Source organism: Bubalus kerabau, chromosome 7 (assembly GCF_029407905.1).
Source record: "Bubalus kerabau isolate K-KA32 ecotype Philippines breed swamp buffalo chromosome 7, PCC_UOA_SB_1v2, whole genome shotgun sequence".
Lineage (NCBI taxonomy): Eukaryota > Metazoa > Chordata > Mammalia > Artiodactyla > Bovidae > Bubalus > Bubalus kerabau.
The window spans coordinates 11145066-11157455 of NC_073630.1; positions in this window are offsets into that span (position 1 = coordinate 11145066).

Genomic DNA, 12390 nt, shown 5'->3' on the forward strand with positions numbered 1-12390 from the left:
TCTTCCAACAACACAAGAGAAGACTCTACACATGGACATCACCAGATGGTCAACACCGAAATCAGATTGATTATATTCTTTGCAGCCAAAGATGGAGAAGTTCTATAAGTCAGCAAAAACAAGACCAGGAGCTGACTGTGGCTCAGATCATGAACTCCTTATTGCCAAATTCAGACTTAAATTGAAGAAAGTAGGGAAAACCACTAGACCATTCAGGTATGACCTAAACCAAATCCCTTATGATTATACAGTGGAAGTGAGAAATAGATTTAAGGGACTAGATCTGATAGACAGAGTGCCTGATGAACTATGGATGGAGGTTTGTGACATTGTATAGGAGACAGGGATCAAGACCATCCCCATGGAAAAGAAATGCAAAAAAGCAAAATGGCTGTCTGGGGAGGCCTTACAAATAGCTGTGAAAAGAAGAGAAGCAAAAAGCAAAGGAGAAAAGGCAAGATATAAGCATCTGAATGCAGAGTTCCAAAGAATAGCAAGGAGAGATAAGAAAGACTTCCTCAGCAATCAATGCAAAGAAATAGAGGAAAACAACAGAATAGGAAAGACTAGAGATCTCTTCAAGAAAATTAGAGACACCAAGGGAATACCAAGGGAATACCAAGATACCAAGGGGACATTTCATGCAAAGATGGGCTCGATAAAGGACAGAAATGGTATGGACCTAACAGAAGCAGAAGATATTAAGAAGAGATGGCAAGAATACACAGAAGAACTGTACAAAAAAGATCCTCACGACCCAGATAATCACGATGGTGTGATCACTGACCTAGAGCCAGACATCCTGGAATGTGAAGTCAAGTGGGCCTTAGAAAACATCACTATGAACAAAGCTAGTGGAGGTGACGGAATTCCAGCTGACCTATTTCAAATCCTGGAAAATGATGCTGTGAAAGTGTTGCACTCAATATGCCAGCAAATTTGGAAAACTCAGCAGTGGCCACAGGACTGGAAAAGGTCAGTTTTCATTCCAAGCCCAAAGACAGTCAATGCCAAAGAATACACAATTGCACTCATCTCACATGCTAGCAAAGTAATGCTCAAAATTCTCCAAGCCAGGCTTCAGCAATATGTGAACCGTGAACTTCCAGATGTTCAAGCAGGTTTTAGAAAAGGCAGAGGAACCAGAGATCAAATTGCCAACATCCATTAGATCACCGAAAAAGGAAGAGAGTTCCAGGAAAACATCTATTTCTGCTTTATTGACTATGCCAATGCCTTTGACTGTGTGGATCACAATAAACTGTGGAAAATTCTGAAAGAGATGGGAATACCAGACCACCTGACCTGCCTCTTGAGAAACCTATATGCAGGTCAGGAAGCAACAGTTAGAACTGGACATGGAACAACAGACTGGTTCCAAATAGGAAAAGGAGTATGTCAAGGCTGCTTATTTAACTTATATGCAGAGTACACCATGAGAAACGCTGGAAGAAGCACAAACTGGAATCAAGATTGCAGGGAGAAATATCAGTAACCTCAGATATGCAGATGACACCACCCTTATGGCAGAAAGTGAAGAGGAACTCAAAAGCCTCTTGATGAAAGTGAAAGAGGAGAGTGAAAAAGTTGGCTTAAAGCTCAACATTCAGAAAACAAAGATCATGGTGTCTGGTCCCATCACTTCATGGGAAATAGATGGGGAAACAGTGCAAACAGTGTCAAACTTTATTTTTTTGGGTTCCCAAACCCTGCAGATGGTGATTGCAGCCATGAAATTAAAAGACGCTTACTTCTTGGAAGGAAAGTTATGACCAACCTAGATAGCATATCAAAAGCAGAGACATAACTTTGTCTGCAAAGGTCCCTCTAGTCAAGGCTATGGTTTTTCTAGTGGTCATGTATGGAAGTGAGAGTTGGACTGTGAAGAAAGCTGAGCGCTGAAGAATTGATGCTTTTGAACTGTGGTGTTGGAGAAGACTCTTGAGAGTCCCTTGGACTGCAAGGAGATCCAACCAGTCCATTCTGAAGGAGATCAGTCCTGGTGTTCTTTGGAAGGAATGATGCTGAAGCTGAAACTCCAGTACTTTGGCCACCTCATGTGAAGAGTTGACTCATTGGAAAAGACCCTGATGCTGGGAGGGATTGGGAGCAGGAGGAGAAGGGGACAACATAGGATGAGATGGCTGGATGGCATCACCGACTCGATGGACATGAATTTGAGTGAACTCTGAGAGTTGCTGATGGACAGGGAGGCCTGGCGTGCTGTGATTCATGGGGTTGCAAAGAGTCGGACACGACTGAGAGACTGAACTGAACTGAACCCTTTCGAGGACCCAATTTATCAGCTTTAGCAGAGACTGGCCAAGTACAGCGCACAGGCAAAATCCAACTGAGCACCTGTTTAATAAATAAAGTTTTATTGAAACACAGCTGTGGTCATTTGTTTATGTATTGTCTGTGGCTGCTTTTGTGTTCCAACTGCATGGTTAAGTTGTTATGACAGAGACTATTGCTTGTAAAGCCTAACATATTTACTATCAAGTCTTAATTGAAAAAGTTTGCTCAAGTCCTAAGTTAAAGCATAGTGTTATTGTACATTTTTTTGTGTGTGTTTAATGTTGAAGTATACAATAAAATAACACTTTACTAAAATTACTTGGTCATCAACTTTTTGTGATTATGTAACTCCTTTGAAATACAACTAGATTTGTTACAGCCTGCATTCCTCCCCACATCTTGTTTGGTCTGACTTTTGAAAGTTAACATGCAGTGAAATTGACTCTGTGATGCTCAGGTCTTTGAGTTTTGACAAATGCAATGGCTTATGTATTTACCACCACATTTCTGTCTGGAGGTTTTTCTCCCCCCTGCCCCCAAATTCCTCGTGTTGCTTGTTTATATTCACTCTTCTGTTTATCCCTTTATCACTGGCATCCACAAATCTGCTTTCTGTCCCTTCAGTTTTGCCTTTTCCAGAGTGGTATATAAATTGAATTGTGCAAAATGAGCCTTTTTATGTCTGGCTTCTTTCACTTAGCAAAGTGTATTTAAGATCTAAACATGTTGTGCTAAGATATTTACTATGCGGTCTTTTATAGAAACAGTTTGCTGACTCCTGTTGTAAAGAATAGAAATGAAAGGGAGAATATGGGTAGTTTTGTTAGAGATTTGATGTAATAAGCAAAGAAGAAATTAAAGATGACTCTCTAATTTTGAATTTGGGTGATAGAATGTTTTACCTTAATAAAAATAGTAAAGCCTTATTTGATGGTTTTTCTCAAATGGCAAGATAACTTTGTATAATTTGTCATTATTCGAAGCTAGAAAAATGAGCCTTAAGTGGTCATGAGTTGGCCAAAAAACAAACCCCATAAAAATGGCAAGTGTATCTGTTCTCATTCTAGTTGCTGGGGGATGGGAGGCATTCAGTAGTAGGAATCAAGATACAACCATAGAAGAAGGAGTTTTTATAACATATGGCCTTATATGATTTTCTCTGTCTAAAGAAGTGTTGTCTAGAAAGCACCTCATAAGACAACAATGAAAAAAAAAAAAAAGACAACAATGAAAGTCCTTTCATAATATATTTTATTTTTTCAAATAACATATTGTCATTCTAAAATTTCAGATGGTAGAGAGGAAGTGAAAGAAATATATAATGCCATATCCTTTAGTATTACTATTAACCCGTTGGGTAATTTCTTTCTGAATTCCTTACGCATATAGATAGGAATGCATGTCATAATACTCTCCTATTAGATGATTTTCAATGTAATAATATATGGTCTAAGTATTTTTTAATAATACTGTTTTACTTTATAATTTTTTAATGATGGCATAATATTCTGTTGTATTAGTTCAGTTCAGTTCAGTCACTCAGTCGTGTCCGACTCTTTGTGACCCTATGAATCGCAGCATGCCAGGCCTCCCTGTCCATCACCAACTCCCGGAGTTCACTCAGACTCACCAAATCCCAGAGTTCACTCAAACTCACATCCATCGAGTAGGCGATGCCATCCAGCCATCTCATCCTCTGTCGTCCCCTTCTCCTCCTGCCCCCAATCCCTCCCAGCATCAGACTCTTTTCCAATGAGTCAACTCTTCGCATGAGGTAGCCAAAGTACTGGAGTTTCAGCTTGAGCATCATTCCTTGCAAAGAAATCCCAGTGCTGATCTCCTTCAGAATGGACTGGTTGGATCTCCTTGCAGTCCAAGGGACTCTCAAGAGTCTTCTCCAACACCACAGTTCAATAGCATCAGTTCTTCAGCGCTCAGCTTTCTTCACAGTCTAACTCTCACATCTATACATGACCACTGGGAAAACCATAGCCTTGTACACTTATGCTATTATTATATAACCAAACCATTTTTGACATTAGTATTGGTGATGACTATGTTTCCACTGTTAAAACTCAAAGAGAAACCAATGTTATGTGGCAGCCTGGATTGGAGGGGAGTTTGGGGGAGAATGGATCCTTGTATATGTTTGGGTGATTCCCTTTCAATTCACCCAAAAACATTACAAAATTGTAAATTGGCTATTGTTCATTCACCAAGTTCTGTCCAACTTTTTGTGACCTCGTGGACTGCAGCAGGGCAGGCCTACCTGTCTCCCACCATCTCCTGGGGTTTGCCCAAATTCATGTGAAGCATCAGTGATGCAATCCAACCATCTCATTCTCTGTCACCCTCTTCTCCTTCTGCCTTCAATCTTTCCCAGCATCAGGGTCTATTCCAGTGAGTTGGCTCTTCATTTCAGGTGGCCAAACTATTGTAGCTTCAGCTTCAGCATCAGTCCTTTCAATGAATATTCAGGGTTGATTTCTTTAAGATTGACTGGTTTGATCTCCTTGTAGTCCAAAGAACTCTCAAGAGTCTTCTCCAGCACCATAGTTTGGAAAGCATCAATTCTTTGGCACTCTTACCCCAATACAAATAAAAAGTTCAAAAGAAAAACAAAACACTCAAAGAGCACCATTCTAGGCACACATAATCATAATTTCTTCACTTTGTCACTAACATAAATTTCTAGAAGCAGAACTTCTATGTAAAAAGATGACTTTTTAAATCATTTGTGTTTTTAAGGTTCTATCCAAAAGTAAACATATTTTTTGAACCTTTTAAACTTAGGAAGTCTGTTGCTGATAATTAAAGGGATATAACAAGGTTGTTTTTGAAAAGCAGGAGAGGTAGACTAAAAGTGAGTTTGTTCACCAAAAAAATCAGTATTGAAGAAAAACAGCAAGGAAGGCATAGGCAATTAAAGATATCATTGTCAGCCTGTTTTCATTCTTTTCTGTATTTTGCATAGATTTCAGCCCTACAGGATGAAGTAAAAAGAAAGAGGAGGCATTGATGGAAACACATCAACTAATTGGGTCTTTTGTTTCATCTTTTGTTTAAAGAGGGGCGCTCTTTTGATCTCAAGAATGCTCAAAAAGAAGATTGCGCATTGTACCCATAAGCAAAAACTTTAGAGAAAGCATTAACTTCAGTGTTTATCACTTATTTTGTCTCACATTTTTTATTTAAATGTCTTTACCATTTTCCTGGCATATAGTTCTACTTAGCAAATACCACAATGTGCTACCAGTTTTTTTTTTTTTTAATTAATTTGGTCTCAAGATGCTCAACTAGTAAAAATTCTTTGAGAATACTATCTTTAATACTATCTTTACTATTTAGTGGGTATGTTGAAAGTTTGTTGATTGATTCATATTACCTAGATATTGAGTCTACTGTGTTCTATTTTAACAGTTAAACACAGGAAGTGGAAAAACCTACCATTTAAATATATACACATGACTCTAATCTTCCTACTGTATGATTAATTTATCATAATTTTGTGAATAGAACATTTCCATTTCAAAATTGTGCCTATTTTTTAAAACTATAGTTAAAGACATATCATTTATCTAATTTCTAAATCCAGAAAGCTTACTTATTCCTTCTACTTAAATATCTGAGATCCATCCATATCTTTCTATTCCTAAAATTATTTTTGGTACTTCTGGTACATTTTACTCTATTAGGTACTCCAACAGCCTTCTAATTTGTCTGCCAACTTCTGGCCATGCCCTTCTCCCAAACATTGACTTAATTATAGCTAGAGAGACTTCTAAACAAAAATCAAATCTCATGATGTTACTCTTTTTAAGAATCTTCAATGCTTTCCCTTTGCCCTTAGAGGAAAAAGCTTTGTAGCAGGGCATCTGAGACTCATGATTCTGGTCCCTGCTTATTTTTCCACTCTCTTCAGACTTTTCTCTTTGTGTGCTCCACATTCCAGGCATTCTAAAATATTGGTTAGACCCTAAATACACAGTGTCTTTTCTCTGATGCTTTTACATTGTGGTGTATGGCTGAAATTAAGATTCAATATCAATGTTACCTTGACAACTGTAAAATTCGGAGAACCTGAAATGACCCAACCGCACAGTCGCTTCCCCCTGCCCCCACCCCTGAGTTTACTGAAACTCATGTCCGTTGAGTCGGTGATGCCATCCAGCCATCTCATCCTATATCACCCCCTTCTCCTCTTGCCCCTCCTCTGACTTTTTGCTCTGTGATTCAGGCCTTCAACAGATGGTTGATGCCCCCTGCATTGGTAAGGGTGATCCTCACTCAATTTGATTCAAATGCTAGTAATCTCTTTTGGAAACAACCTCACAGATACAGCCTGAAACAATGTGTACCAGCTATCTGGGCATCCCTTAGTCCAGCCAAATTGACACATAAAATTAAGTATCAGAGGAGAGGAAGAGAGTGTGGCCACTTGCGCACCTTGTTCCTTCTCAACATCACTTCCCCAGTAGGCTGCCAACTATCACATCCTGAGTTGGTTCTGGAGGAAGCAAAGGAGGCATGAAAAAAAAACCCAGTTGACAGAGGCAGATGTAACTTGATGCTTGGTGCCCTCTGAATATGGCAGATTCCCAAAGTCCATTCTTTTTCTCCTAAAATATTTTTGTGGGTTTCTTAGGTATTCTCCCTTTGAAGGAGAATGAACACATCAAATTCAGCTCTTACGCTGTGAGGAATGTTCCTCCTGCAGTTGTTCCCTATGTTCCCTTGGTCTCCCAGCTACTTCTTCTTTGGATGGTATCTTTGCTCTCTTCCTGCTAAAGGCTCCTTGTTCCTGACAGTAAACCTTCTCGAAGATGATGTTCCCCTTAAATGATCCTTGTGTGGCTCCTTTCTCCAAAACCTGCATCTGACTTACTAGTTATGGAAAGCATAAACTTCTTTCTTTACTCTGTGGACTCAGGTTCAGACTTTTCCTTCGGAATTTCTCAGGTGGGAGTCAAGTACCAGATGTTTATACTCTCCAAACTTTAGTAGACAAACATTCAATTCGCCCAGCAGTACCTTGTTTAATTCATTCAGTAGCTTTGAAGTGAGGAAGAGGCACTTTTCCTCCCTACCTCAAGAGTGGGGGGTAGGTAAACTGCCACTGTATTTGGATAATTTGTGCTAAAGAAATTATCTCATTTATTAGGTTTTTACAACGACTTACATATCCCTATATTAGATAATAAACCAACAAATGCAAAAATATTTTGAACTGCCTCCTTTGCATACCCTGCATAAATCATTTAACAAGATGGCTTGAAATGGAGGGCAGGTAGCATCAGTGGCTCTGTTTTCCCTTTGGGCCTGATGTCAAACTAAAGCAGATGAAGTGCCATTTTAACATCATTTAACATTTTGTATCTAATTTTTATTTTCCATGACATTACTGTACAGTCTGTATAATCTGGCTAAGCTTTTATCTATAAAGAAATTTAATTGCAATTGACTTGCTACATTAACCAAAGATTTTAAATGTAAGTCAATCATCTGTTTAAAACTGTATTGAGTATATACTTGCTGAGCACATTCATATTCCTGTTTGGAAATAGTAATATTTTAGGTTGAATCATCTATACTATGATTATTTAAAAATAAATAAACATTTATATAATATTTGTGATGTTTATTAAAATAGTTCCTATCTTGTTTGGTATTTTAATTTCCACGCTTTGGTGGTAACATCATAGGCAAGTTTTTCTTCTTTATCCTAAATGATTTTGTATTGTGAATATAAGACTCTCACATTCAGCTTCCTTCTTAATCTCAAAATAGGTCATGCAAGCATTAGGAGTCCTGATGAGTTCTCTGAACTTTTTGAAATTGATACAAAAGTTTGTGCATAAATCTACATTGTTGTAGTGCAACTTAATTTTAAAAGGACAAAGCCTTAAAACAGATAATTGAAAAAAATCAACCTGTATTTTGATCAAAGGAAAAAAATCAACCTGTATTTTGATCAAAAAATCAACCTGTATTTTGATCAACACTCAAACCTGAGTGTTGTTTTTTAAAAAAAACTTTGTAACTATATATCAAAATAATTGTGTTTATACATTTATATTGTCATCCTACAACGGATTTGACTTGATTTATAGAAATACATTGAGTTGAATAAAATTTTTTAAAAAAGGACTTTCAGTTTAAATAGTATTTTTACTATTTAAGCATATAGTATTATTTCTACTTCTGTAAGAAATCATAAGAAGTACATAAGAAAGATAAAATTAAACACAAATTTTTTCCTCAATAAAACTAGATGACAGGTGAAACTCCACACTCAAAAATTGCTGCAAAGAGCTCTAAAACAGTTCTAACTGGTTCTATATTACATTTTCTAGTCTCTTGTTAAAAATCTCAGTGTGTTCATCTATCTTTTCCCCTAACTCAGTTAGCATTCTCATTACTAATGCTTTGAACTCTATCTGGTGAATTGTTTCTTTTTTATTAGTTTTTTCCCAAGAGGGTCTCTTGTGCTTTCCATTGAGACAAATTCCTCTGTCTCTTCATTTTACTTTTCTTTCTGTCTCTATGAAGTGAGGTGAAGTGGTTACCTATGTCGATGTTGATAAGGTGTCCTTATGTCGGAGCATTGCTGTAGAATCTGCATGTGCCCAGTGACTTTGGTGAGAGAGCTGGATTTGCTGTGAACACAAGTCCCTTCCTTCCTCAGGTATGCTGGCAGCTGTCACCGTGGTAGGATGAGGGGCTGAGCCCTGAGCCAGGCATGAGACAGGGCTTCCCCTCTGTTCAGTGGCCATCACTACCCCAGTGGGGCCAGAATCAGGTCCTAAGTTGCTAGAGAAGAAGCCCTTGGTTCAGGACCGAGCTGATTCAGCTTCATTTACGTGTGTGCTCTTCCTCCAGCACCTCTGCCCCAGAGCAGTGCTGGAGCAAGAGGGGCTGGAGTGGGTATTCGGTGGGGTTGGTGCGCGGGCTGTGGAGGTCTGGCTGCTGTTCGAGATCCATTCTGCCTCTGATGCTCTCCCTAAGCAACAGCAGTAATGGCTGCCCCCCTCCCTGTTCAGACCTCACATAGGGTATGAGCCTCTTTAGTGTTTCAGGGGTAAGATTTTTCCTCTCTTGTGGCAGCCCTTGCTGTCATGTTGAGCTGCAACGCTGTGTGAGACGCTGCAACGCATGTGGAGACAAGCAGCGCTGGAGCATTTGCTTGGCTCAGGTTGGGGCAGACCCTGTGGTGGTCCTGGAAAATCACTCAGCCACCTTCATGGTTTCAATCTGCCCTCTCTGCCTGCTTTAGGAGAAAGAAAGCACTTCTGTGCATCTCATGAGCTGAGTCCAGGCTTCCCTCAGCTCTCCTGTTAGTCCCACCAGCCCCCCAACCAGCCAAGAGGGCAGTTGGGGGAACCCAGGATTGGGGCACCCAGTATGTGGCTTGAACTTCTCACCCCCTGGGGCAGATCTCCACCTGTGTGATCTCTTCCTCTGAGTTTGTCCCTTCCCCGGGGGCCAGGTTCCAACCTGATCATTTCTCTTCCCTTCCTACCTGATTCTGTGTGGATCTTTCTTATAGCCTTGACTGTACAGGATTCTTTTTGCTTGTCTCCAGTTAGTTTTCAGTGAGAATTGTTCAATATGTAGGTATATTTTTAATGTGTTTGTAGGAGGTGATGAGTTCTGCATCCTTCTATTCTGCCATCTTGATTCTAGTCTGGTCACACATAGATTATGTGTTTAAATCTATATAATGTGATCATATCTTTTAATGTTTAGATAATGAATATGAAGTTTTAAAATTTTTATCTTAGATTATACAGATATGTAGTTTTTACTTAAAAAATTTTGTAGAGTTTTGAGAACAATATGAAAAAGATATATAGATTTTACTCTCAAAGGTGGCCTAATCTGGATGAAGTACATGGTCATTCTTAAACCATCACACTGAGGTGCAGCTGCTCTGTCAGTACATGGCAGTCCTGACAGCCTTATTTAAGGAACAGTCATGCCTGTGGGGAAAACCAGTTTAGTGCATGTGTATGCTTATAGAGAATATAATTTGACTGTAGAGAGAACTGTGGCTTCCTTGTAGCCATTTCATCTGCTTACCACAGATTTGTACAGAGTTGAAGTTAAGCTGCTCGATTCATGCAGACATTTAAAAATTAGTATAGAAGTGTAAATTATCTTTATAATTCTTTCTGTCATTTGAATTTGTCCCATTTTTCTTCTATAGGTTGTGTGAAGTTAGACTGAAACTGCAAATGAAAAATAAAGGATGATGTTTTAATTTTACCAATATGCTGAGGTTAGTGAGTGAAAGTCGCTCAGTTATGTCCGACTCTTTGCGACCCCATGGACTGTAGCCCGCCAGGATCCTCTGTCCATGGAATTCTCCAGGCCAGAATATTGGAGTGGGTAGCCGTTCTCTTCTCAGGGGATATTCCCAATCCAGGGGTAGAACTGAGGTCTACCACATTGCAAGTGGATTCTTTACCATTTGAGCCACTAGAGAAAAGAAAGGATGATGTTTTAATTTTACCAATATGCTGAGGTTAGTAGAAAGTGATAATTGATTAAAAAGAAACTATGAACCCATTCATGGACTGGAAACTCAAAATCTTACTTGTCTCGGGTAGAGTTGAGAACCTCAAACTTGATGTAGTAGAAAAATGTTTCGTTACTTCTAGAATTAGGATGAAAATAAAATTCTAGGCAGAATCTCAATGTGTATGCATTTATGATTTGCAGTTGAGTTGTCAACTGAATTTAATTATCTCTGAATATATTTGTACTTATATATTAGGCATTTCAAACATGCTGTTTAATTGACCGGTCAGAAAATTTCAGACTTTAAGATAAAGCAAAGCAAGGTTTTTTTTTTTTTGGAAGGTGGATGAAGGCAACTAATTGGGTGAGGTTTCCTCCTGTATCTCTGCCTTTTTCTAGGCTATTACTACCTTCTGTGGTCAGAGGAGATGATGGTATGTTCCTGGACTATGCTTTTACTTACCAGATGTGGTAAGGGACATTCTAGGGCTGACTATGATAAAATGTATTTGGAGAGGAAAATCTAAAATATTTAAAAATTTATAGCATAAAAGTAATTTCCCAGGGAAAGATGGTGATTGTAATTTGTAATTTTAAGAGGAAGTGGGGGAAACAATGATTTTTTCAGAATGGAAAGTATAGACTAATCTGTGTGCAAAATCTGTGGCAACTTGCCAAAAAGCCATAGTCTTAGATCACAAAGAATTTAAAAGTATAAGAAGAATGAAGCTGGGGAAAACCCAGCCTGGCACAATAGCATTGAGATGCAACTAAAAGGAAATTGACTTGAAACTCAGGAGTTGAAGATATTTCTCTTCCATGATCTAGGGCACTAGGGTAAGGCACTCAGCATTCCTGGTAAATATCTCAAACTTTTTAGTTTGCAAGTCAGGGTCATTTGTGAGTTGTCTCAGCCTCTGTTTCTTGTTATTCCTTTATCAGCCAATGTGTATTCAATGAGTAGACATCCAAGGCTGCTCAGTGTCAGACCTTTGTCTAGCCCTTCCTGTCTCAGTGATGATGGTCCAGGCTCTTGAATTCCTCCTTACCTAGACCATCTACACCAGCACTTGGAAAATGCACTTACTCCTCTTATTTGATCACATGGATCACTTTGTCTATATATCTCCCCCTGATTCCTTCAGCTGGAAGTACTTGTGAAGTGAAGTGAAAGTGAAAGTGTTAGTAGCTCAACCATGTTCAACTCTTTGCGACCCCATGGACAGTATCCTGCCAGGTTTCTCTGTTCACAGAATTCTCCAGGCAAGAATACTGGGGTGGGTTGCCATTCCCTTCTCCAGGGTATCGAACCTGGGTCTCCTGCATTGCAGGCAGATTTTTTGCTGTCTGAGCCAATCCTAATCTCATTACTATAGACCTCATTTGGTCACTTAGGGCCTTCTGATTTGAATGTTGATGCATCCCTTTTCCAGGCTATGAACTCTTGAGGAACAGTCTGTATTTTATTTTTCACAGGGTGAGCCAGCCTTGCCAATAAATACATGCAGGATAATTAACTCATAATTTAATGTGTGATTATTAAATTAGTATAATTATAAAGATAATAGCATA